This window comes from Cebus imitator, unplaced genomic scaffold (genome assembly GCF_001604975.1).
Source record: "Cebus imitator isolate Cc_AM_T3 unplaced genomic scaffold, Cebus_imitator-1.0 Scaffold202, whole genome shotgun sequence".
NCBI classification, from domain to species: domain Eukaryota; kingdom Metazoa; phylum Chordata; class Mammalia; order Primates; family Cebidae; genus Cebus; species Cebus imitator.
Window position 1 is genome coordinate 333,816 of NW_016107517.1, and position 27,667 is coordinate 361,482.

Consider the following 27,667-nt stretch of genomic DNA (forward strand, 5'->3'; position numbering starts at 1 on the left):
TATGGTTTGGTGGAGTGGATATTTTATTTGCCCTTTTTATAAACTGGGCATAACTTTTAGAAACCTGCTTTTATGCAGGTAATCTCACTTGTAACTCTATACTATTTTTTTTAACAATGAGAAGCTTTCATTTTTTCATTTTATTTGTTTTTTCATTTCTTGTGTTTCAATTTCTACTTTGAACAGTGGAAAGAGATTTCTCTTGAGTAGTTCTTTTTATTTTATTGACAAATTTAATTATATTTTACAAAAGCACAAAATGTGTATGTGCTCCAGACATAGTTGAATAATCTCAAAACAGTACCATCGATACTCACTTTGTGAGATTTCAGAGACTTTATTCAGTGTCAGTCCATAAATATAATTTATTTTAAAGATGCATCAGATTAATTTATTATTTAAAGTAATATATTCCCCTCTATATAGATATATTTTAGCTAAATATACAAAGAATTATTATATTTAATATTGCCATTCTAATTTACTTTACTGGCCATATACATCTATACATGGGAATGTTTAATAAAGGTTAAGAGGAGAATACTTCTTCAATGAGAATCCTAAACTATTTACCCATCATTGTCACTGAAAGAGGTAATGATAGGTCTCCTAAAATTTGAACCTCTTTTCCATGTATAACACTATTTGTGAATTTCATTATAATGTTTTTCTACTTATTTTCTTGTGATAACATTTAGTATTTATTTTAAACACATGTGGGTGTGTACATATGTGTGTGTGTGCGTGTGTGTGTGTGTGTGTGTATGCAGGTCTCTCTGTATTTGTCTCTCTCACCGTATAGATGTAGAGCATAAATGAATATATTGAACATCAAATTGAAACCTACATGCCCTACATTAAAGATTTCTCCTTACATGAGGAAAGTTGGATGTTCTTTTTAGCCAATATCATTGTTATAAGCTTAAAGGATGATGGAGAGGTACAGAAGCTGAAGTTCCAGGGGATAGTATCTAAATACATAGAAATTCATCGCACAGAACTTACAAGTACTATTAGAATGCTACTTTAATTCTCCTCTTGATGATTATACCTCTGCATAGCTCAGTGGTAGCAAAGAATATAATTATATCTGTATAATTTCTGCCTTACTAAATTTAATTAAAGTCTCTATTTTGTTGATATTTATGATTACTAAATCCCTAATTAAATGCTGTAGAAAAAAACTACAGTTGCTGAGTTTGTGGTTGCTAAGAACATAACAGCAACTAACTGGATGAAATGACCCATAGTAGGTAATCAATAAATGTGTGTGTGTGTGTGTGTGTGTGTGTGTGTGTGTGTGTGTGTGAAGATCCTTTTTTCTTATTCATGTTCCCAGTATAAATGGCTCTTGGGATAATGGATTCTTTTATAATTGATATTGTCCATGCTGAATGGTTGTCAGCTGATTTATATAAGACTTTTACTGGGAAAGACATTCTCTACTTCCTTTGGTAAGGAGAAATGAATGTGGAGATAAGGCAAGTACAGGAAAATGTTTCAGTTTAACTCTAGGGACCAGGAAGATGGCAGTTTTGTACAAACTTGATCTGTTCTAATCAATTTTTTTTTTCTGATTTTGAGTTTTTGTTACAGCTGCACATAGCATAGTAACATATCAACAAATTTTATCATATTCAAACTACACACAAACACAAACACACACACTCAATTTAAAAGATTGGATGGTATTACAATATAGATTAACACTTCAATGCTCCACATCACAATCTTTAAAACAGATAATAATTTGGAACTCTAGGTATTTATTTCCTATTTTACTTCTACTCTGGCCTAAGAAATTTGACAGGCTTTAGTTTTTTAATGTGGAAGCCCAGTAATGAATTTCAATGGCCATTATTGGAAACATCTCTTTAAATATGATAAGGTACTGAGTCTCCTGACTATTCTTTGTGAATATGCTTTGATGAACATGACTGATCTTTGATTTTATTTATAGTTTATGGATCTTTTGCTGAGATTCAATTAGAATTTTTCTTTTATGCACCAATGGCCAGAAAAGGTTTTCTATGATTTCACACAGGGAACTTTTTAAAAAAAATTTATAGTCTGGACTTTAGAGACTGAGGCTACAGCCTGTGCTGTCTAATATGTGGGATCTAGATGTGTGGATAGCGAAATCGTTTTCTTTCCAAAGAACTCTTTAGATAAACTGTAGCTTTGTAGATTTGGTTCTAGCTGTGAACAATAGCCAAGGTAAGATAATTCAGCCAGTGTGAAAAGCTGAATCGGTCCCACTCTTCCCATTAGGCAATACATGAAACCCACCTGGGGATCTTGGGAAAGTCTGTTCAACACTCCCACTATGCTTCGTTTTGTTTTTCTCATCCCACTGCCAAACCTTTGTGAACTCCAAAGGACATTCAATCTTTCCAGTTTTCCCACCTGTAAGGAAATATACAAGTGTAAGAGCCCCATTACGAATTTCAATACAATTGCCCTTCTACTCTTACATTTCAACCTGTTGAGAATCCTGTTAAGCAACCTTGTTAGAGCTCACTCATCATTGAATCACAAATCTGAAATCAGTTTTAATGCCATTCCATAGATATGCTGTTGGATTTTGTCAAATATAAATTATCAAAAGAAACAAGGCACTAATGCATATTTGACAATGAATGTCCCTTGGGCTCATTTCATACTCACATATTAATAAGAGAGCCCTTTGCAGCAATGTGTACACGGCTGGTCTCAGTCCATCCTTTTCTTAGCTGAGCAGCACTTGAGTGCTCTTCCATGGACAATGACACACAATTATTGGAGTTTAATTCTAACTTCATTACCTTTTATATTTTTAAGGAAATTTGGGAATAAGAAATACAACCTATGAGGCCAGGTTTATGTTCATACAGACTTTTAAAAAATGTAAGTTATCCAGAATGGTTTTATAGGAATCATTAACTTTTTAAAAGGCACCAGTTTCCTTCTGTCATTAATGATATGCGTAACAGCTTAATGTAATGCTACTTTTAATTATCACAGCCCTTTCTTTTAAATATCAAATTTCCCTCTCTAAACTGTCCTGCCTTCTTTTTAGAGTCTCATCTGTCACTGTAAATGCCATCACTTTATTCCTTCTTTAGATGCACTGACAGGCCCACTCTAATTCCAAGCTTTATCTCTTTTTCCATCCTTTATTGTACTACAAAGATCCCTTTTTCATAGTTTACAGCTGTATCCGCTTTCCACACGTGGCAAATGATTGCCTCGGTAAAGGTATTTTCTGTTTCAATCTTGCATTTTCCCAAGGGAGAACAAAAGGGACAGGCTTTCTGGAGTTGGTTTCACTGAGAAAATTGTTTAGAATTGCCTCATTCCTCAGCAGATTAACGAATGCATACAATCCCAGCTTAAGTGTTATTGTACTACACAATTTGTCCATTATACTTTGTCCTTTCCATTTAGAAAACCCCTCACCAATTAAAGTAATACAGCCTTCCAATACCTGCTCCCAATTAAATCTGAGCTGTATTACCTGCCCCGATGCAGCTGGTCACAGATTCTTACCACTTACCCGCATTCATTAGTCTTGTTCATTATCAAGGGGATGGTGGCAGGGATTCAAGCCACTGCCTTCCTTTTAGGGCTCACCAAAATTATCAGCTTTCCACCCAAGGCCCCAATAAGGACAGGATTAAGTGTAAGGAGAAGGAATTCATACAGTAGCAACTCTCATTGTTTCTTCTTTCCTCATGTTCTTTCTACCTCAACACATCAAAAGGATACAGTGCAGGTACAAAAGATCACTCGTCTTAATGAAAGGATCACTTTTCGCTTCCTTTCGAGCCCAAAGCGTACCCCCCAGCTTTGTTCTTCTGTCTTCACTGCCCTCCCCCTCCAAGCCCTTTCTTCAAGACCACAGTGAGAACCATAAAGAAAGGCTCTGAAAGTGACCAAGAAGTCCACTTACTGCGAGCTTTGTCATTTAAGAGCAAGGCTTTCCAGCTTCAGGCTGGACTGGATTTTGGGGAAGTGTTATTTTTCAATACAAGGCTTAAGGATCTCTAAGAAAGGAGGGGGTTTTGGAGGAATGGAAGGTATAGGGAACTGTGATTTAATTACTACTGAGCATGATTGTGTGAGTAGGTTCTCCCAGACAAATTCTAATCTAAATACAATGACAAAAATATACAACCAGCTTTCTTTACTTTCATTTTGAAGACGGATATACACGCAGTTAATTCTTTGGTGATTCTGGTGGATCTCTTTCATGATTATTGATCAGAAAAGAAAAATTAAAAAAAACAAAGTGGGGGAGGTCATGCCACAGAAGGGAGAAGGTCATAGACTAAAGAGGAGAGGTATATTAAACAAACGTACTAGAGAGAAAATTCAGGAGAGAAGAAAATACAAGTTAGTTGCCAGGGTTAAGAAATGCAAAATTCAGGTAAAAAGGATTATTAATAAAAGGAAAAATCCATGAAGTACTGAATAAGAATTGCGTCTTTAGCCCTGAGGAGACCAAACCTGAGAACTTACTCAGGCACTGGTGGTTCTCCTGGAGGGCGGGCGGAGGGGGGAGATTGGACAGGAAGAGTTCAGTTGAGGCTTCAGCATCCTTTTATGGGACAGTACAGAGCAAATTCCACCTATCGTCTCTGGAGAGAAGACACTGAGATCCTGCACCAAAGAGTCCCTTTTAAGATCTTTGATTATGAAATTAAATTAACATATTTCCTCTTCCAAATTCCTGAATCATCACCTAGCATTCAGTCAGTAACGTTTTCAAAGGAACTTTAGTGACCACATGCCGCTACTGAGCAGGCACTGTGATGGAGAAATCTTGATTTTGGAGAAACTACAAGCATTCTCAAAGAAGCAGATACATGGTGGGTGGATAATCAGTGAAAATCCATCCTAAGCAACTTTACTATGAGTCTTTATTGTATACATACAAATCTTATCAATGAACAGCACCATATGCATATCTGTGGCTTTTTTTTTTCTGGGGGGGGGAGGTTGTATATTAGTGTTTTCCTCTCAATTAACTTCTAGGCAATTTTCCCAGCTAAATGCATAACATCTTTGGCAAGATGCCAAACAAAACCTTAAGACCCAACACTAAATTCTACACTTATACAGGCAGCTTAGATTTTCATGCGGTGAACTGGAAGCTTGCCAGCAACTCCCACTATAAACTCAGCAGTGGGAAAGCTATATATATTTTTTTTTATCAAGAAACTCTACTTTAGATTTCCAAGACCACTTGAAAATTGCACTATTTTAATGTGCCTTTTAGACAAAATAAAAGAAAGATTTAACCTGCTATTAAATTAACCCAATTAGCTATTTATTCTGCATAACCTTACACTTTGGATGATGTTAAATCAAATAAACTGGCAGGGAATGAATTTTTTTTAGTGAATTATGGAAATTACAAGATGCATTCTAGACAATAAGTTCTTATGTCTTTTTCCTTATCTTTTTCACTCTGACAAGATTATCAGAATACTTACTTTAAAAAAAAATTTCCCTTTTTTGTGTAGAAAATGGAATTACCCAGGATACAATGTACCTGAAGGTCCTGGGGAGAAGTGGCTGGAAAATTAGAATGTAAAAGAAAGCTCATCAAATAGAAATTTACACAACAGTCATTCCTTGGAAGGCTTGCCATCCATCCCTCAAACTTTGCTTTTTGGTGTGCTTTTACTTGTACATTCCATTCAACACATGTGTTCTTCCAATAATGTAGTACTTTTCAAAGCACTAACTGCAGTCAGGTTGCTTTGGTCCCCAGTCAAGCTTTGTTGATGTTAAATTTAGAACCAAACTCTAGGAGTTTGAGTTTCTGTCCACTGGGATCTACAAGTTGAGGTAAAAAACACTTTCGAGAACTTGTATAGTGTCCGATAAACCTCTTTTAACACTAAAAAGCTTTTGGAAAACAACATTTTGACGATTTAAGAGGTAGTGAACCAGAAACATATGGATTAAATTTCCTCTGTAATACCCAGGGGCTTAAAAATTAAGGGGGAGACACTTGGCCAAACAAATTTCGCCCAACCAAAAAAATTCACAAACCAGGCCAAGATACTTTGCCAAACCTAAATTACTGATGAGCTCTCTTTCCGTAATATTAGCTATTATTATTATGACGTTTTATTTTTGTTTGATAATTCTGGAGTTTTAAAAACATCTGGAATGGTTTCGGAGAACAGCAGTTCACATCAAAGTGATTTTGCAATTTCAAAAACAAATCATAAATCATAACCTAACAACACTGTGAATTTGTCTACATAAATTCAAGAGCCAGGATAGTTTGGCCAGGGAGTGACACACAGTTGTACCCATGGCAAGGGTGCTTAATGGCTGTTCAGCAGGTCAGGCCCTTGCAAAGACAGGGAGACTCAGAGGACGTGGAGGAAGGAAAAGTCAGTACTTGTGCCATGCCCTTAGGCACCAGTTTCCACCAGACAGACACGAGACAGACAGAAGGCACCACTGGAGAGCTTCCTGTAAAAATATGCGGAGAGATGACTCCTTAGTACACCTCAGCAAAACAGAAGATATGGATCCCAAAAGAATTGTTAATGTTTTCCTTTTGATTTTCAGCAACTTCCAAGAACAGACATAGCAGCTACTTCTCCCTGTTGGTTTCACCAGCAGCACAGAACTCTGATCACACTAAACAACACCAAAATAGCAGACCAGAATATAAGGGTGAAATGAACTATCTCAACCATAATTTTTTCACTGACCTTTCCTATGTTTGCTATTTGTTCCCTCAAATCATGACTCGAAGAAGACAGGTTCTGTGCTATGTATTGCAGAGCCTGCATTTGAAGAACCAGAAGGAGCGAAGACTAGGAAGTTAAGGGCTCATAATGCAAAATATAAATAAAAAAGAAAGAAAGAAAATGAGGAAATGAAAGAAGAAAAGAAACGAACTCCAATAAATGAAAAGAATGCAGGAAAGGAGAAAGGCAGAAAGGAAGAGGGGAAGATAAGGAAGAAAGAAAGGAAGGGAAGGAAAACGGAAGGAAGGAAGGAAGGAAAGAAGGATTGAAGTAAGGGAGGGAGGGCAGGCAGACTATAATATTAAGGGAAGGGAGTCTACAGCCAATTTGATGAACACTTGCTATAGATTTTGTTGCATATATAATTTCTATTCCTTTGATCCATTTCAGCATTTAATTACCATTCTTCCAGCAAGTCAATTATAGTTGCCTGTGGTATTGTGGTGGTGGAGATGGTGGTAATTGTGGTAATGGGATAGATCAGCATTGAGAAACTTTAAAACTGTCTTTAAGATAGAAGTAAGAGTTTGATGTAAACAAACAAACAAACAAACAAAAAACCTTTAAAAATATTTTGGAAGAGCCATAAAACTCATTTGACACTTGAAGACAATGCAGCAGCAGTTAGTTGACTATGGAAAACTGATATTTATGAAACACTTGTATTACTATTACTGAAATATCACATAACCGCTGCAAAACTCTAAACAAACTTATAAAATCTACTACTCTGTGTAGCCTGTTTTACATAAGAGGACATTAGGCTCACAGAATGCAAAGGCTACAACTAAAAAAATATTCTTACACTATTGAAAAACTGATAAATTATTTTTTTTGAAATTCCTAGAAAAGTCCAAGATAGGTGATTTTATAAGTGGAGGAATCTCTTAAATATGTATTGAGTCAACAGGCAATTAGGAGCTAGCTTCACATATCATGTTTTTTTTCTGTCTCCTAACTAGAAAAATAATTTTTTTATTCCATAAGGGCAGTCTAGAAGATTGGGCATGAATCATACTGCATCTTATTACACCCCTGAATTTGTGTCTATTTATGTAAAAATTAGCATAATTTGACTTAAAACTTCTATTACTTTGTAAAAGAGTTATTTCACATATTTCTCACCACAAGCAGCAGCAGGCTCTTAGGAAGAATTTTCTGCTGTGAAGGAGTATTCTATGCTTATATTTATACATAACTACATTCTAACTTGTACAATCCAAAACTGCAGGGAGACAGGCTAGAAAAAGAATCTGCATTCACTCAAGATTCTTTGTAAAAAATTTTAAAAATATCATTGTATTAAAATATTAAAAAGGTATTCTGTTTTTACATGCACTTGCTTTGATTTAAAATGCATTTTTGAAGACCTACCTCCAGCTTCTCTGGGCATTCTAGCAGGGCCTGCTTGCCTGCTGACAGACGGGCCTTCCTTAGGAACCCAATGTGCCAATTTGCACCTAGCACGGCGTGTGCATTAAAGTTACACGTGGCAGAGCTCTGTAACGTGCAAGTCTTTGTTCAGGATGTGATTTGTTAGAAATCGGGGATTATCTTTATGGATAAAAGCTAATTCTGTACAAGACCAAACAAATAAACACATTAATAAAACCTGGAAGCTTTTCAAGTCTAGAATTAGTGTCAGAATTCCAGGTGGGGAGGCAGTGTCAGAAAGCCTAAATCACAATTTCTGATGACGGTAAATGAAAGATGACAGGTAGTTCCAAAATCCAGCCACAATCAGCAACGAGAGAGGAGGAGTTACCTAACTTTGAATCAGAATCCAAAATCAGGGTCAGGAGGCACATGAAGGAGTAAGCCAGGAAGTCCACACTGGCTGGGACTTGGGGACAGTAGACAGCCAATGATGGGCCCAGGGTTTCTTGGGGTTTTTAGACACAGTGAGTGAAAATGAAGTGAGGGCTTCAGATAAAAGGCAGCCCGGAAACCAGGGGTGGGGGTGGGGTCAGCAGGTTACGGCCCCCTCATCAGTCAAGGTACACACCTGGCGGCCAGGCCTGGCAGGCTTCTGCTCAAGAGGGAGCAACTTTCCACAGTGACAGGAGTAGCAAATTATATAGATCTAGAGATAGAGATCTATTTATGCAGGTTGTTTATTCAGAAACTAGTCATTATTAAAAAGCTACTAACTACAGGGAAAATATCACTCCCCTAGGGTCAGTTTATTTCTGTCCAACAATTATTTCTGAAAAATGAAGATTTCTTTGAACTGGAAAGACAAGATATTGTAAAATATGCATCATTTCAAGATCTAGTTTTTCTGTCTTTGCACTGATCTTTCTGCTCTTTTTATTGATTCATGGATCAGTGTCCAAACATAATTTTACCTTTTTCAACAGAGTTCAAAGCAGGGGAGATGCTATCTCATCAGTTTTCATAATTTCCATATGATTCACCATCTGGCTCTCCCCTGTCTCTGGGGCTTCATTTCCCAGTATACCTCTCCTCTTACCACAAACCCCAGCCACACCTGTAACTCCTTCCGAAAGCCACAGGGTACTTCTCTGTTTCTCAACCTGCTTGTGTTATTCTCTCAGCCTGGACAATCTTTCTCTTCATTTATGCAGTCAACATTTACGGAACCCCAGTTATGTGTTTAAATTGCGCTGGGAAGTGATGAAATGACTCAGTGACGTTTGGAGCTTCCTGTTACTAAAGGCACCAAACTTGTCCACAAAGACTCAGTTCTACCTTCCTATGAAAAATCCATTTTGCTTTCCAGTTTTGAATTTGTCACACCTTTTTATGTGCCACCGTGGAGATACATACATGTGTCACCAGAGTTTGTACTGTATATTTTAATTATTTATATTCTATATGTTAATTAAGTATCTGTATGTCTCCCAGTAGAAGGATAAGCCCATTGTGTCTTCTTCAGTACTATCTTGGCACAGATACAATATTTTATGCATTGAAATTATTAATTTGTTCTTTAGTTAAATGAAAGGTTATAGATTGAGGGATGGATGGATGGATGCACAGATGAATGGATGGACAGATGGAGTGACTAATGAATATTTGGATATATGCAGTTGAATATTATGTCCTTTTTTGTTTCTTGAATCCACAGTACATTGCCCACGATTGTTCAAGACAATAATTCTGCATTGCCTTTCTACCTCAAACTGGAATCAATGACTTTTTAATTTAAGCCATATTTCCCTATCAATCAACAAATAGGGTAATTTCTCACGTGCTTTGTCATAGAACTACTCGCTGTAAACACAACCGTCTTCATAATAGTTTTCTGTTACTACACTAAACCTTTATATGGAGTAATGGTGTATTTTGTCAATTCAACAATATAGATCTAGAGATAGAGATCTATTTGTGCAGGTTGTTTATTCAGAAATTAGTCATTATAAAAAGGCTTCACATGTATTAAATTCACATACACATAGAGCATTAGTTTAATACGAAAAAAAGGTGTAAGTGCCAAAAGAGCGTCTGCATTGTAGTATGACATATTTTTATGTCTAAAGGAAAGTATTTATATGAAAAAATAAGCATTTACATAAAAGAACATATGATTAATTAATATTCAAAATAAAATGTTTCTAATTTATTTTGATTATATAAAATTATTGAATCTCAATTATCAATTTATATATCTTCACTTTCTTCTAGAGATATTTTCAAAATGAGTACATACTATCTTTATACATTTAAAATTCATATAGTTGATATTCATATTTTAGTAGATTCTATGTAGAAAATGAAAGTTTGCTCTATCATGTTTTGACAATTTAAAAAAATTCATTTCTCCATCCAAAAAATCCTTGATACAGTAGACTGATTCTGGCACAGGTATCGTAATTCAGAAATGTGTAAAAAAATGCTCAGAGAAAGGCATATCTAATATCACGGTCCTAACACATTTGATATAGATATAGTATCGCCGAGCTCATTATAGCAGACCCTATACTATAATTATATTACACACATTTTAAATTATCATTATAATTTAAGTCTGCAATTTTGTTTGGGGCTTAGATTTTCCATATTTGTTCTCACATGTGAATCATTTAAATTGTTGAAGTAGAATCTGTTTAGCTGTTTTGAATTATATGAATGAAAGAAAAAATACTTTCTCTTCAAAGCAAATTAAGATATTTGGGGACTCAAGTGAGACTGTCTGAATTTATAAGCTTCAAAATTTGGGAGTAAATATGAATTTTAAAATATTTTCTAATTCCCCTTGAACACAACTTAAAATTACAAATAAATTAAATATTTGATATAAATCTGATGAAATTATCAGTTTATTCAGTGATCCTAATTTTACTCTACCAGGAATACTGAAGATAAAATTAACATCACAAATTATTAGATTTGTTCAGTTATATTATTTTAGCGTATGCAAGTACAAGATGTTTCTTTTTAACATTTGGCCATGACATTCAGAGGTACAAATTAAATAATCTTCTATTATTGTTCCATTTATGTCTGAAGTATAATTATATAAACATGCAAAAATTATAATTTACTAAACATTAATTTACCCTGAGAAGATACAGTGTTTGTTCCTGGTAGTTGGGGATCTTAATTTGAGACATGGATATCATTATTTCTTTATGTCACACTTATATATATTTATACTTTGTAGGAAAGCTTGGCAAAAATTCCAAATAAACATAGAAAAGACTCAGGCTAAGGTTTCAAGAAATGAAGGCTTCTATCATTCTTCCTAAAAAATTACTTAAAATATCAGCTTTCAGATATTTAAGAAAACACTACATCTATGTGTATACTCCCCTTACTTCATGTTTTTAATTTCATAATGCAGTAATTCTCATTGTATTGTTGTTTCCCTTAAACATTTGCCTTTGGAAGTCTCAGCAGAGAGACATCATGATCCCTTTGAACTTTTACTTTCAGGGATATAAGCATTTCAGATTATAATAGAACTCCACATGCTAAATTTTGTTCTCCTGACATTTCTAAAACAACAGCAACGACAAAAGGGCACTCGATGTAAATCCCTGAGGACTCACAGTAGCAGCCGAGCCTTACAGGTTCCCTTGGTCTTCAACACTCTCTTGTCTGACCTAGACCAAGTCTAGCAGACGTGGTTATAAATAACTCCTCAAACCGTGGCCGAAGGCTCCAGTATGAACTGGGGCTGCAGCTGCCGTGCACACTAGGGAGAGGGCAGACAGAAGAATGCAGAACTAGAGATGACTGCAGACACAAGAGCTTAACAATTGGCATCATGTATGCACTCCTTGAGCTTTTCCTCTGTATTTTTAGAGAAATTTTATTAAATGTCTAGCAGACAACAGGACACATTTGTATTTTGCAAGCGCTCTAAACAGCAAGAGGGCCACAGAGTGTTCATTATTGGAACGAAGAAGAAAGTGCTGTCTGTCCTGCCAGCATCACCATTAATGCCCATTCAAAAATCTTTTAACCCAAATGGAAGCAGATTTAGCAGGCACTTTAGGCCAACATTATTTAGAAAGATTTTTACATTGTAAGTCATAATATATACTAAAAAGAATCTGTGAAACAGTTAACTTGGATTTAAAGCTAGAATTTCGAAGGTAGATTAATATTAGACAAGTTGTACTGAGAATAAGTTTCTCTAACAGCATATAGTATTGCATGAAAACTCGCATAGAAGTCAAATTGCCTTTGAAAATTTTAGCTCACTTACTTTATTTTGACACATATTTTGGTATTATTAAGGGAAAGTAAAAAAGTCCTTTCCCCCTTTATTTCTCAATGCAGCATTTAACTATATAACTTTCTAACTCCTCCCGAGACTATTTAAATGAACTTGATGGTGCAATTGTTTATCAAATAAAGAATACTTTAGAATTGTTAAATTCTAATTTGCTATACAGATTTTTCTTTTATTGCCATGTACTAGGCTTCAAAATTTATCCCTCAAGTTTCCATTTTAATTTAAATATATGTAATGTCAATTTTATGTTTTTGACTTGGGACTGTGGTATTTATAGCTAATATCACCAATGTTCAAAATGCTATTTAAGCATTAAAAGGTAAGTCAGCAGAAACTTTGTCTTATGTTTTAATTTTAATTTTATAATCCTTTCACACTTCCTTTTAAGCCATCTTTCCTTTGTGAGCCAGGAGATGGAAATACTCTAAATTTGGTTAATTGCTTCAGCATATTTTCTTGATATTTCCAGCATTATTTAGTGTCTGTGTGTAGGATGTAATAGTTGCCACTTAGATTTTGTCAATGAAAACTTTTTGCCTATTTAATGAATGGCTAGTTATAACAAAATATTAATTGTGGTCAATAAGGGAGAATTATCAGCAAATTTAACATGTGGGCACCATTTATGTATTAAAGTCATCTGTGATTTAAAGGAAAAAATAAAACATGTAATCTCATTTTTTTTCTTAGTAATTGTTAAGGCAGAGTTTTTTTACTTTTACTTGTAGTGTAAGTGTGAAGTTCTGGAACTTTCTCTAACAAACCGGTAAAAGTGACAGGCCAGTCAACCTTTCCTTAGATGAAAATAGTAATGTACAGTGATTTTAAGAGATGTGTGTAGTTTGCTTTAAAAATACTGTGTTTGAATGAATTTGAGTAAGTCTGAACATTTGGATGTGAAAATAAAGCTATAAAACATTTAAAACTTTGATTCGTATGTATGTCCTAAAATATGCTGTTTTTACATTAATTGTGTACCCAGTGGTGCTAAGGACATTCAAATTAAGAAAGATACAGCGTTTAGACTAATTTAAATGCTTATACTATTGGAAACTTAAATACTTATATTAATAAATCTATGATTCATGTTAAACTTTTCTTTTTCCCCTCAACAGGGAAAAGCTTTTCTAATTAGCATCTCCTGTAGTCAAATTTAAGATTAGGGCTTTGGCAGGTAAAACTCTAGATAGAGGCACCCTCTGAGAGTAAGCAAGCCTGGGGCAGAGGGAAACTTCACAGAACCATATAAGTTATTTTCTTTCTTATATTGTCTTATGTTTGAGTGTTATGATGTTAAATTATTTCGAAGTAGAATATGTGAAATAAGAAATCGCAGAAAATGAATGCTTCATGGAAAGGCTGATCTGGAGTTGAGACAAGAATATTTTGAAGCATGAAAGCAAGAATCTGTTCTTGGTGTGTTCAAAATGGAACAGGCTTCAGCCTGCTAGGTGTTGCCTCAGTCAGGCTGGTCTATTACAAAATGCTTTGAGAACTATGTTGAAAGTGGGTTGTGTGAATTCACCCCCTTCCAAAATGATTTTTTTTTCATGCTGAATTGAAGCTGTTTGAAAATGAATATCAAAAAGCAATGTCAAAGAAGGCAAATATCAGCTGCTGTCATCAACAAATATTTGCTGTATTCTTAGTATTAGATATACACAGTGTTACAGGGCTTTCAAAGCAGGTGAAAGATGTGACTTTTTTTTTTTTTTCATTTAAAGTTAATGTTCTTAAACTTGATTAATGAAAGCTTGGGCATCATGGTCCAGGCAGCCCTGAAATTATATGCGCAACTTGGTGTGTGAATGATAGGTACTTTCATGTGGGAGGTGAACCAAGGGTAGTAAAAGTTGCAAGAGTATCAAAATTTTTTGGTTAGATCCTTAAAGTATTTCATGACTGCCAAAATGTTAACTGTTAATTTCCTTGGATCACATCTAAATGGTAGCTGAGAAAAGCCCAAATGCTAGCCTTCTTTTCATGGTGGTGCTATTATGCTGAATAGTTCTAGACGTGGGGCTTCTTAAACAGTTCAATATGACTGGTAATTACTAATCTGGCTTAAACCCTGTGTAATCAGTGGTAACCTGACTGCATCTGAGTGCCTGATCAGTCTCTTTCAGATAATCGAAGGGATGCTAGTTTTGTCCTGAAGTCCATTATTGTGAGTTAGAGGGTTCTATATAGCAGTGGTTTCCCCCACCTTTTTTGGTACTCATACAACACCTAAAAAATTTGGACAAACTATGTGCTGTCTAGCATATAATACATAAGCATACAAAATATTTTCTCTTAAATTTAAATATTTTTAAAGATTGTAACTTCTGGCATGTTGTAAATATTGACATTTAAAAATAAAACTGCTGCACCACTCCTTAAAATACATCCAATGAAATCTAAATACCATTGAGATTTGATTTCTACCAACATCCATTTAAAAAAATATGCACAGAATGTTCTTTAACAGTCAGGAATTTTATATTGTTCCTTTTTCTCCTTGAACTAAACTTTCATTCCACTTCCCCAAATAAGTTAATTCTGGTGAAATTTATTTTTCTGCTTAGAAGTCTTTTATTGATCATCAAATCTTGCTTCTTGCAATAAAAAATGTATGTAAATCAAAATTCTAAAAATAATAGTCTATGACCATATTATTTATGTTTTTCTGAATGGAGTTATCATTATAACTATATTTAATACACGGTTGATCAAAACAATATAAACATATGATCAGATTGATAGCAAAAGCAGGGAGCCTTGTGATGAGCTAGGAATGGTGTGGTTTCCCAGTAGTGTTTCCTTTGGGTGCTCTATTTGCTTGGCTCTTGTAAGACCCTCCCCTTAAAGTGATATACTCTTTGACAGTAGTGCAGTTTAGAAAAAAGCAATAACTTTTAAAGCTACTATCACTCTTCACTCTATTAGATGTCTGAATTCAGAACATCGGATTTTATAGGCTAAAATATCTATTTCTAATATCACAGTCTGTCCTTAGAAGAAAACTGTACAGGAGAGAAAGAATACCAAGGAGTGTACACCTACAACATTTTGGATGCTCCCTTCATTCCACACCTCAGCATAATGTGCAAGGTGCAATGACAGATGGGCAGCCAGTATGCTTTATTTTGTAAAGTGTGGGAAGATTAGTTGTGATGAGAACATGTCATTCTGAAGGAAAATAATGGGCAGGTGAGAGAAATTTTCAATTTGAAGAAGGCCTTTAGAGTCTCAGTAGTTCTAGAACCCCTGGAGATAAACTGATAAAATTGAATTCCACTGAATTACATCTCCCTGGGTCCGGACTCATTTTGCAATATGATGTTGCTTCTTCATTCTTTCTATGACTTCTGTTTCACTTGTGTGAACAATAGAAAGTCATGAAACAGATGATATGTAAGTTCTGGTGTCCAGGCTTTAAGAAGCTCTGCAGCTTCTGCTTGGACACTCTTGGGAATCTCAATTCACCATGCTGTGTAGAAGCCAAGTGTAGCCTCCTAGATGATGAACAGCCAACTGGAGAAGAACCGAAACACCTTAGCCAGTAGAGCTTCCAGCCATGCTAGAACATTGAGCCCTGAAGCTTCATGGAGAAAACCAGCAAAGGCAATGCCCAGATCACCCACTCACAGAATCTGGAGGACTCAGAACTCTGTTGTTTTAAGTGTCTAAGATTTGGGGTGATTTGCTCTGCAGTAACATATAACTGATACATCCATTACCTTGAAAGATGTCCTCCAAAATTTTTACTATATTTATTCATTAATAGTCCCTCTTGATGAAATAAAGTTGTTTAATTTTCACACATGATTAAAAAGATGTTCTAATTTCTGGTTAAAAAGAATTATGTCTTAGTAATAGTTATGCTAAATAACTTATTTTTAAAAGATCATACTAATATAAATTAATATCAATATCTAAAGCTAGATCCAAACACATGAAAACACATATACAAATTCAGAAACACAAAAACTCTTATAGAATCAATTAGATTAATCAGATTCCATTCAAAGTGTTAGAGTCAAGTAGAATTTTCATGAGTAAAGATCAAAATCTGGCTCATAATATGTTCACAAGAATAATATATGGAATAATCAAATGAGTTATTTTATTGTGTGAATAATATTGGCCACTTTTAACAAAAATGACATTGATTTGGGAATTTGGGACACAATCACAATGTCTGTAATAAAGCTTGATTTTCCATTAGACACAGGCAACACCTTAAAGTATTTCTTTTAGACTAAACCACAATTCTTGCAGAGGTCTAAAAGTTTTTATGTAAAACATTAAAAAGCCAAAATGAAAACCAAATGATTTTGGGGAAACTACAAGATAACTCCCAAACACAAAGTTAAAGTTATTCTGTTTGCTCTATGTCTAAATCAATTTACAATTGCTTTAAATTTCAATTGTTTTTTCCTTGTAGACACTCTGAGATTAAGAGTGTAGATTACCTAAATACCCTCATCATGCTTCACATGTGCAGTGCATGTGGTAGAAGAGAGCTGAGAACTGCACTTGTCTCCTACAAGACAAAAAGTATAGAAAACTTATAAGGTGAAAATCAATAAAGTCAGAGAGCACTAGAAAAAAAAAGGCCCATGGAAATCAGTCTTTGAGTGCACACACACTCTTCACATGCAAATGAAGGACTTGGGGACACAGAGAGGCAAGATGGTAACTAAAGAGTGGGTAACAAACAGTATGATAACTCAAACCCAGATGTCTTAATTTCCCTCAAATTAACTTTTGTCTACAGGTACACAATTCCTTATTGGAAACCCTTGGAACCACACAGTCTAGATCAGAATGCTTCAGACTGGAGCATTATAACTGCACATCTATACCTCATAGCATTCTCCGTCAGATCTGGGACACTTCCCCATAAACAACTATCTTATTTCTGCAATGAAAGGTATGGCTATTTATACTAATTGGGCTAAATAAAAATTAAAATGCTTTTTTATCAGTTCAGGTTGGGTTCTACTACATAATGAGTTTGTTGCCAAACGTATAGAGAAAATAAATAAAACACTTCCTTTGGAGTTTGGAGTTGCAAACACAGGACTCAGAATCCTATTCATATCTATATCCAATTCAGAACTTTCTTTTTATCCCTGTCCATGTTTTTATTTTTTATCATACCCTGTTTCTGGATTGTAGTACAATATACAGTGAGGTTTTTTTTTTTTATTATTATTTGTTTAGTCTTTGTCCTTTTCTAACGTCTCTTTTTTCCTTCATAGTCTATATCAATGGCTGTAAACAGTAGCTTACATGTTTTTCTGTATCAGTTAATGTAGGCAGATTATTCTATTGGGAATATGGGTGAGTCATTATTTAGAGATGATCTAGAAATCAGCCTTGACACATAAGATGAGGACTGTATACTGATAGATCCAAATGTACTTCTGACCAGCAAAGCTTCAGAGGCAGGAGGCAAGTTAGAAGCATAAACATCAAGATCAAAATCTGTCAAAAGTACTCAAAGATTAAATAATACCAAGATTTTACATGACTCAGGGGTCACATAAGTACAGGAAGCCCTTATTTGTCCCATGTAATAGAAATCTATTTTTTTTTAATAGAACTACTGAGGATCAGCCATGCCAATGTGTGACAATATGGTACACAGATGGACATTTTAGGTGACAACAGAATTGAAATAAGGCCCTGTTAAGAGGAAGAACACTAATTACTTCTTTAACAATTAAGATTTTTAAAATTCTTGGTGAATTATTCAAATGTTTCTTGAAGATTTAAATTTTTGTTTAAACATTGATTATAAAAATAGACAATACTTAAAAAAAATAAATATTCCTTTCCAAAACTCCCAACACCTTAACACTCATTTGATTGCCACTGGTTTCTAAGGGAGTAATAGGAGTTCAGCGACCTGTTCTATTCTCTATCTTGGGGCACATGGCAGGTTACATTCCTCTACTTCGTGGGAGAGGTACGTATTAGTCATGCAACTACTTTTGGCTAATGATATATAGCATAAATGTCATAAGTTACCTCTGGATGAGACCTTTGAAAGGCAAAGCATAGTCCCCTGTTTTCACTTCCACTGCCTCAGCAGATTTTTGGTTTGAGATGTCAATACCATCAAATTGTAAGATTCCATCGGTTTGGATCCCTGAGTGACTTGATGGAGCAGAGTAGTTTTCTTCTTTCCTTTCTAACACCAACCCATGTTAGACCTGAAGCATGACTGAAAAATTGTTGCTTTAAGCTATTGAGATTTCTCAGATTACGGGTTATAGGAGCATAATTCTGGCCATCTGGAATAATTTTGGCCACCTGGAATAATATGCTCTCTATTAAGTGGCTGGTTTTCTGTGCATCATTCTGAATCTGGACTTTGTATAGCAACTTTCAAAGTCTTTCTAATTCATATTCTAAATGCCAGGGCTGAATAGATTGCCTTGCTCAGTTAAGTGAAAACATCATATTGCTTCCTTAAATGGTCCAGTAAAATACAGCTCAACATTTGTCCTATTATTTTAGGACTATGGGATATGGCTGCACTTACATATTAATTTTTTATTCATAGAATCACAAATATTGAGGGTTTGTGGCATAAAACGCTCTCAGATTTTCCTTCATATTAAAAAAAAATTGGTTGTAGTGGTTAATGGAGAGTTGTAGTGATCTTTTCAATATAAAGGGAGATTCTGAAAAGGCATGACAGGTGAAGTATTGCAAAACAAAATCAACTGTTGTGCATGAATTTAGAAGAAAGAATATTGATATTGTAGAACAAAATCAGCATATCTAAAGTCCAAAAATAGCCCAAATCCCCACATTAAATTCTATGAATCTCAGTTTAATCTATATATGATAAAATATTCAGGAGCTTAAAGGAATTAAATATTTTAGTAAGAACTAGATATTTTAGCAAAAGTCTTTCACAGTCTCTTTTTTTCTCTTACATGAACTTAACACTGGGCCCAAAACAGGAACGCCCAGTGGGTGGGGGGCACAGCGTCTTCTCAGCACACCTGTGAACTACAGGTCTAATTTCTACAATAACCATCAATCCTGGAACTTCATGGTCCCCAATCATTGCTTTTTCTTCATTAATCTTTTGAAATCACAGTCAGGTATTATATATTGGTTGGAGAGAGAGAAAAAAGGAAATATTGGAAGCTAAAAATAGAACTACCATATGATCCAGCAATCCCACTTCAGAGTATATATCCAAAGACATTGAAATCAGTATGTTGAAGAGATATTTACACTCCCAAGTTCATCTCAGCACTACTCACAACAGACAGATAGGTAAGCAAACTGTGTTTATCAATGGATGAAGACAGAGAAAATGCGGTGTGTGTGTATATATATATAACCTCATAAATATACCCAATGATTATTTGTCAATTTATATATAACTTATATAATATATATTATATATATGTACACACACATATACACACGCACAATGGAGTACTATAAAAACTTTAAAATGAAGAAAAAATCTGTCATTCATCACAATGTGGATAGAACTGGAGGACATTATGCTAAATGAAATAAGCCAGACACAAAAAGACAAAGACCATATAATCTTACCTATATGTGGAATCTTAAAAAAGTCAATCTCATAGAAACAGAGAGTGGAAAGTTGATGGTTACCAGAGGCTAGGTGGGTGCGGTGAGGAAGGAAAAGGATAAGAAAAGGGTACAAAATTTCAGTTAAACTGAAAGAGTAAGTCTTAGAGATCTATTGCACTGCATGGCAACCATGGTTAATAATGTATTATATGTTTCAAAATTGCTAGAACAGATTTTTAACATTTTCATCACAAAAATATAAGTTGGTGATAGATATCCTAATTAGCTTGATTGACCCTTTCTAGAATGTATGTATAGATCAAAACATCCCATTGCACACAAATATACAGAAATATACATAATGATTGTCAATTAAAAACTAAAAATTACATAAAAAGAAAAAGAAATATTAGCAAATACAATAAAGTTGCATTACAGCATCAGTGCGCCCACGCATGTGTGTAGCTGGATTCGCAGATTTTTTAAATGTTTTCAACTGAATTCAGTTTTTTTCAAAATTCTACTCTTGCCTGATATGGTGATATGAAATGAAATCCTTGAAAAATTGACTTTTGTGTCTCAATATGTGCAATGAGGCAACTAAAATGTGAAAGGGTATAGCTGCACATGGTAACTGCTTTATCATTAGAAAAAGTTACCAATAGAAAAAGGTCAGTTTTTTTAAGTCCTAGAAGTTTAATAATTACATCATCATCACCTTTTAAAAAGGAGAAATAAAATCCATATAATTTGCAGAAACAAGTTTTATTATAAAATATCATTAAGAACATACCCTATTTTTCAGTCTATAAAGTGGGTATGATAATTTCCTCTTAAAACATAGCTAATGATCAAATGAAATAAAATATGTAAAAGTGTTTTTGCAATGAGAAATCAACTTACAAATTTAAGATACAGTTTTAATTTTTATTTTTCTTGGCAACAATTTTAATGCAATGCAATATATTTTTCTCACCAATCTGCATCTTTATGTAAGAAATCTACTTCTTCATATTAACTGCAGACAAATTCACTGCACTTATCACAGTTGTAAATACCAGACAATCTAACTATTTTTTCTTTTTAAGAGAGGGAGTCTGATTACATTGCCCAGGCTGGAGTATAGTGGTTATTCACTCACACAATCATAATTCACTTCAGCCTTGAACTTCTGGCCTCAATCGTTCCTCCCACCTCAGCTTACAAGTGCACACCACCACAGCACCCAGCGTGAGTTAACACTTATCCTGGATAAACTGACGTTTATCAAAATGCAGTTTGTAAATATAAGAATCATATTACTTTATTCCAAATCCTAAACTTGATCATTTTTAAGGAAATGTAATTTTCTTTCAATAACATACATTGCATCCAACTTACCCACATTTATTTGAATCACTTGTATACAAATACAGAAATATAATTTTAATGATGCTTTTAATATAAAACATTGAAAAAATGAGAATCCTTCCGTTACTCATGTAGTTTTCTTTCATGAATTGCTGCATACAAGTAATTAAGTGGGAAGACATAATTCTGTGAAATTTTAAAAATAAGGCTGACATTTTTGAAGCTTATGAGAATATTTATATGAGTGCTATACTTTTGTATTAAGTCAGCTGACTCACAGATCCACATATGTAAATTCAGCTACAGTTTGCATATTGAAAAATATCAGAAAGGTTTTCCAATAACTAGAATTCAACTGTGTACAGTACTTAAAACCTGGACCTCTAAAGTACATTGGCACGTTTATCAAAATTCTGACAACCAACACCATATCTAAGACGCTAAACCTACCCTAAATGCATTAGAGACCCTCCATTCTGCTCCTTGACAAGTCTCTCTTCCTTTGTTTGTTTGTTTATTTGCCTACCAAAGTAGTTGCTTCTGTGAAGTTCATTTTGTTATTTCCTTAATTCTTACCTCCCCCTGCTGGTTGTGCAACATGGAGCTTGTCTAGGTAGAGTAAAAAATAATTTGCAAAGGATGGAGACCTTTCAGAAGGGCAACTAGTAAAAATACATACATGCATATATATGTTTACAAATACATACATACAGGTACACACACAAGGAAACTAGATTTTTTATATAAATTAAAATGAGTCTTAGATGAGAATTTTAAGGCAATAATCTATAAACAAAATTTTATGTGAAAGAGTCATATCATAGTTATAACATGAAAGACACTCAAGATATATCCCACATTCAAATATGCTAGAATAGTGAAGTGTATTTGAGTCAATAGTTTTCATTATATGATCACATACACAACTTGCACAATAGCTTATCTGGGGCACTAAGAAGACATATGCACCATCCTATATGTTGATGTAGATATTAGTTGGCCAAAATCATTGATTATCTAACAATAAATTGAATTTATATATGTAACCTTTATTGACTTACCGCAGCATAATTTAGTTTGCCAGAACTTTTGACCATTTCCCTCCTTTTTAAATTAGACTGGATCTTCAACTAGGACTTCTAATCTGTAATGCTGAAAATGCTTGCTAAATCAAACATATACGGAACCACAGGATGCATAATTTTCAGAACTGTGTCTACATGGTCTGCAATTTACATTAAATTGCTATGTTTTGGTTAAATGGCACCTTAGCTTCCAAGCAACTCTTTCAATAGTTGTTTCTTTAATTATTATTTAATTTTGTGGTTATGACTGGTTTTCAGTTAAAGAGGGTACTACTGACAAATTCAATTAAATGAAAATAGAGGACTTAATGGTCCATGCTAATGCTTCATTTCATACATAATATTTTATCATTTTCTGTGCAAATTTGTAATGAGTGCTTGGTTTGTATTAATAAATGCTTACATTTAGGCCACATAAAGTACAGTAATTAAAATACTTTGCTAATAATATTTACTTATAAGTGTTCTAAAAACAATTAACCCATTGATTCCAATTACTTTTACTAAACCAACTTCCAAAAATACAATTCTTTGGCATCAAAAAATATTATTTTAATGCTACTTTTCATAAAGTGCCCTGAGTGCTATTTTATTATATTTTAATAGAGCATGTTATACATCTGCTGCTTTCTGGAACACAGATTTCATAGAATAATGGCAAGCAAACATTTAAACAAAACTACCATTTTTTTTTTTAATTTTGAACAAAGGACACATATGTTATCGATCTCATTTCCAAATGTTTAAGCTGAGAAATGTAACTGTTTATTGTATTGAAATGAGCAAAAGTTGGTTGTCTTTTGCTCTTTAAAGTAAATGTTGCTCTATGGTATTTTTTCTTATAACCTATAACAGAAGTCATCTGTAGACAATTTACATTCCTTCTCATACTAAAAGAAGATATGCTGCCTCCCCAAATGAATAAAGTTCTTATTTACAAACATGTTGCAGAATATGTGTTACTCATAATTCAACTCTGTAATAACATAGTTCAAAATTAAATATATATGAAAATGTATAAGCTAAACATAAAAGACAGATAAGTTTATATTTCATAAAGTTGGAAACAATAAGTTTGTATAGGATCATTCAGTTTCTAGATTACCTGAGAAAGGAACAACTAAACATTTCTTAAATCTCACTTTTAGATATGTGGTCAGTACATTGGCTAATCTAAACTTTCGGTTTTTATGAAAGTGGCTATCTGGAAATTAGACATATTTAAAACAGAACTCTGTGTTTTATTGTTAGTACTTTTTGCTATTGATGTTGAATCAACAGCCTAAGGATAAGGAGAAGCAAAACTCCAAATTGACATAAGGATTGAGATTACAAAATAAATTAAGAAAAGAAAAAGAAAATATCTTGAGGTACTCTGAGACCACCAATGAAAAAATTAAAACACAAGTCAAACTCTTCAGGTAACTACAGTTATGAGCTTTTTAAAAGGCAGAAAGATCTGATTCATTAGAAAAAGCCCTTACGTTTAAGAGCAAGCTGTTAATGACAGCCTTAGTTTTCACATGGAAATACAAAGTGTCCAGTGATAATACTTCATTGGATATGACCCACACTACTTCACAACAGTCTCTTGTAAAGGAAAAGTCACTTGGTTGTAACATATAAAAAGGAATTATTACTATTTTAAAGGTGGGAAAACAAACACAACTACAGGTCAAACACTGGAGCATAGGATGGCAAAATTTACAACCAAAACGTACCTTGGCACCAAAATCTATCATTTCAATTTGTCTCCAGAAAATTTTCTAAAAATAAGCTTGTACATTTTCATTTAAGAGTGATATTTTGAGTAATTATAAATGGTTTGACATAAAGCACATCTAGGTGCCTTGGCATGAGGCACATTTTGGTGACATTAAGGTATCTATCTTTATACATATCTTGAAAGAAATTGTACATAATTATATATGATGATTATCAATAGCCTCTAAAACAGAGTAGGAATTAAAATACACCCACATACATGCAAATAAAGGGCATGTGTACTCATTGGAATTGATAGATACAGAGTTAGTACCACTGTTAGCTAACCAGGAAGAGGTGTGGGCATCAATGTGCTCCCACAGGGCATGCACACACTTTGTGTAGGTCCAGAAAACAGAAGAACTGTGAGTAATCCTCAGCAGTCACCAGTATATGCAAAGGCTTAATTTCTCAAGATGATGTGCTGCTGACTAAATGTCCAGATTTGATAGAATAGGGCAAAATAGTTCACTTCAGTTATATAATATTTAAATATGTTCTACTGTTTACAGAATTAATGAATTTCTTCACTTTCACCATAGAAAATTCTGTGTCTGGCTAATTTTTGATATTATTGAATACTGAGTAAATATTTCAATATGATTCTTCTTGTCTACACATTGAAAATAGCTTCAATTTGTAAAATATTTTTTCTAATCCCTAAAATAAATCTTATTGTAGAGAATGCTTCTGTCAAAGTCTTAATGGCTGAATCATTTCTCTTTCTGAAGCTCCTGTTGGTACAACAAGATCTGATTCTGCCTCTCGCATGGCAAAATATGCCAGAGGAATCAGGAAGCTGGTGTTTCAGCATTCAGGTTTGCCTGCTCTTCTCATTTCATGCATGTCACAGTATCTTCAGCAACTGTTGCTCAAAACATAGGAGATGTGAAACTTTTCTGTCTGGTTGCCTTTGGAGAAGTGGATAAATATGCCAACTAGAGTCCAGCACATATCCTTGTAATCACAGAGAAAATTAAACAGCATGCTCTGCTTGGGGTGAGGAGATTACACAGCATTGCTTGCTGGACAAAGGAAGATAAACCTTTTTCTCTCTTTGATTCCTTTAAAAAATCCTGGTAGTTGGGGTTTTACAGGCCCATTATTGACACCATAAGCAATATTCTTAAATGCATGTATTTTTGAACGAATAAAAAATAGAGCTAATCGTACTTAAATCCAAACCAGAGAAGCTTAGAAGACATCAGCTTGACATTTGAATGCTACTTACGTTAACTGAGCACAATTAGGTATTAACAATCCCAAAACACTCTCTTTGGACAGCATTTGTTAGTAATAACATTTGTGTTACGCGTTTGTTGAAGTCATGCCTAAGATACAGAATTCATCTACATAACATCCTGCTTTGCTCAGTCTCTTCTCACCCGATGGCTCTTCTACGCTTCCCCTTACTCCGTGCTATCAATCTTGCCTGTCGTGTTTCCATTCCACCTCTTTCTCCTTGTGTCCTCGTATAGATTTTTTGAGATAGAATCTCACTCTATCACGCAAGCTGGTGTCCAATGACTTGATCAAGGCTCACTGCAATCTTGATCTCCTGGGCTGGAGCGATTCTCCCAACCCAGTCTCCTGAGTAGCTAGGACTACAGGCATGCACCACCCTCCCCAGCTAATTTTTTTATTTTTATTTTTATTTTTGGTAGAGATGGAGTTTTGTCATGTTGTCCAGGCTGATCTGGATGTCCTGGGCTCAAGCGATCCGCCTGTCTCGGCCTCCCAAAGTGCTGGGATTACAGGCGTGAGCCACTGCATCCACCCAATTTTTAATAATTCATGCCTTCTAATCTAATAGTTGTACTAAAGATATGCTATTGAAAAATGTTCTCAAGATTACTGAAAACAAAACAAAACAAAACAAAATGCTGTAATGCAGAGATTGACCCTAGCCACTGGATGATCCACTTATTCTCATTGGAAAAATATCAAACCAGTACTTTAGATGCAACACAAAATGTTAAGTAAAGCAATTTAGGTAAAAGCAGAATATTAATCAAAGAAAACACTCAATCTTCAGAACAACTTGATCAGATAGTTTACTAGCTGAAAAGTTAAACGGGAGTAAAGTTAAGCCTATGTTTTCTCTTCTGTAAGAGATAGAGATAATAACTCTATAGAGGCATTACTTCACTGTCGATTTTGTTTTGCTCTGGTTTTGATGGGGATTAAGATGGAGAAGTGATGGAAGGAGGAAGAATCTTTCTGTGAAACGATGGGGCAAATAAACTGACATGTAAAACACTCGGATTATATTATGATTGGATTTTGCTACATTAATTGGAGTAGGTTATCTAACACACACAAACTTTAAATTGGAAAACACCTAGAGCACCTAGTATCTAATAGTGTAACATAGAGAAATTATCAGAAGTAAATAATGGCATATTTTGACATAATTAGCTTCATCATGTTGAGTAGGCAGCGGGGAAAGACTTTATAAAATGCACATGAAATGCAGTTGGGGGGACAGAGAAGAAAGTAAATCTTAGTATACTTAATTATCTTTTGAAAATGAAATGCAAAACCTAAAACAGCAGGTATATAATCGGTGTTTGCCTGAACGAATGAATGAAAGATGCTATAGCCAGGTATTCCACAGGGTAGGCAGAGATACATAGAGTGCAACCATGGCCTGGTTGCGGCCATATTGATTATTTAAAAAATAAATAAGTGAAAATTTTAAAAAATTGTTTTCAGGCAATGCTCTAAATAATGGTAAAGTTTTTGTAGCTCAACAAATTCAATCATGATATGTTTTCATGCATAGGTTGTATAAATTATTAGGACTTGCTTTATTTAGTGGACTGTTTTGAGGAAAATACAGTTTATAATGGATGTTTTATGGTCTATTGTTAATATTATGCACTGGCTTCTTGGTAGACTTTCCATGTTTGGAGCAAATCCAATGCATCATACCAGGGCAGTTGGAACATGTCTGTTCTGTAATGTCCATGTGCTAAAAATCCTCTAGAGAGTTCAACTGGGAGAGGATTAAAACTTGTCATTAAGCCAAATAACAAATCTTTGTTGGTTCTCTGCAGTGCACAGCGATGTTAGAGCTCATGTTACAGGTTAATTGCTTTCAGTGGTGGAATAGCCTGAGTAAGGTTTTCCTTGGCTTAGCAGAGTATTAATAAGGAAACCCAACACAACGTGACCACCAATATTGGAGACAGAGAACTCTGGCAGGCTAAGGCAGCCAACGGCCAATGGGAAAGCTCTATTACCGAGGGACCATCTGATATGCAAAGCACAGAAGTATTATACCCTGATGTGGTCCACTAACTTTAAGCAACAAAGACCCCTTCCCTAAGCATTTGTGAGATTCGAACATACAGCGCATAAAAGGTTATGTTCCAAGTGCAAAGTGGAAAAGAAAGCAAATGCAAGGCATCAGATGGAAATACAGAAAATTTAGATATTGTCCA

At 34.5% G+C, this 27,667-nt stretch overlaps 1 long non-coding RNA gene across 2 annotated transcripts in view; it reads right to left on the bottom strand.

Annotated features, from left to right (window-relative positions):
* LOC119474012 overlaps positions 1-27,667 on the bottom strand; it is a 196,611-nt gene that overhangs the window by 15,783 nt on the left and 153,161 nt on the right. For both annotated transcript variants that reach the window (XR_005203299.1, XR_005203298.1), the window contains exon 2: positions 2,290-2,406. This is a non-coding gene — a long non-coding RNA (uncharacterized LOC119474012). The remainder of the gene's footprint in view (positions 1-2,289; positions 2,407-27,667) is intronic.